The following is an 891-nucleotide window of genomic DNA, read 5'->3' on the forward strand; positions in this document are numbered from 1 at the left end:
TTAAAGTTATGTTCTACTTTTAGATTATTTTCAAAAAAGTAATTTAAAAGTTGAATTCAATTTATAAAACTTAAAGGCGACCAAATAGACCATTTTAACTAATACCTTGCTGGCCTTCATGTAGAAGAATTAGAAGGAAGTTAGGTGATTTGGACATATAGCAGACGAAATAACTCCACAGAGTTTGTATTTTTAAAACTTCTTAATGTGACCGGTACTAAGATGTTCCCCCAAACTTGGGAATCCTTGCCTCCTGTGGCAGGAAACACACTATTAGTAGGTCTCAGAGGGTGGCACTGGATGTACATGTAAATGTTTATAGAACTGACTCTTGTAGAGAGTCATCACACATTCAGAAGTGACAAGGATAGCTGTAACACATCCCTGTCATCTGTCTATCAGTCTGTTATCCATCTATCATCTATCTATCTACCTATCTTTCTGTTATCTGTCTATTTATCTATCGATCAGTTGATCTAAATCTGAGTCAAATGTCTGGAGCTGCCAAGTGCCCCTGTAGAGTCACAGGGAGTCAATGTGTGCTGTCAGGTTCCTTGAAATTTAAAAAGGTGATTTCTTGATTTTTGCAGATTTCTTTTTCTGTATATACTAAAATTATTTTGAGAAGTTTACATAGATACTGAGATTGATCAGATTTTAAAGTATTTTCCCCTTAAAATACTTAGAAGCCATGGAATGAAAGGGTAAAAGTTATTGGTTATAAAATTCTATTTTGCAGTATTAAAAACCACTGAGTTTAACACTGTGTGCTTTTTTACCAATAAACCAAGTTTTTGTCTAAGTGTTTTCTTTTATCCTTTCACACATCAGATTTGGTACTGAATACAGACAGTTGACCACACTGCAGCCAGGCAACTGGTGACATTTTGA

The sequence above is a fragment of the Octodon degus genome, unplaced genomic scaffold (assembly GCF_000260255.1).
Source record: "Octodon degus isolate 3935 unplaced genomic scaffold, OctDeg1.0 scaffold00136, whole genome shotgun sequence".
NCBI lineage: Eukaryota > Metazoa > Chordata > Mammalia > Rodentia > Octodontidae > Octodon > Octodon degus.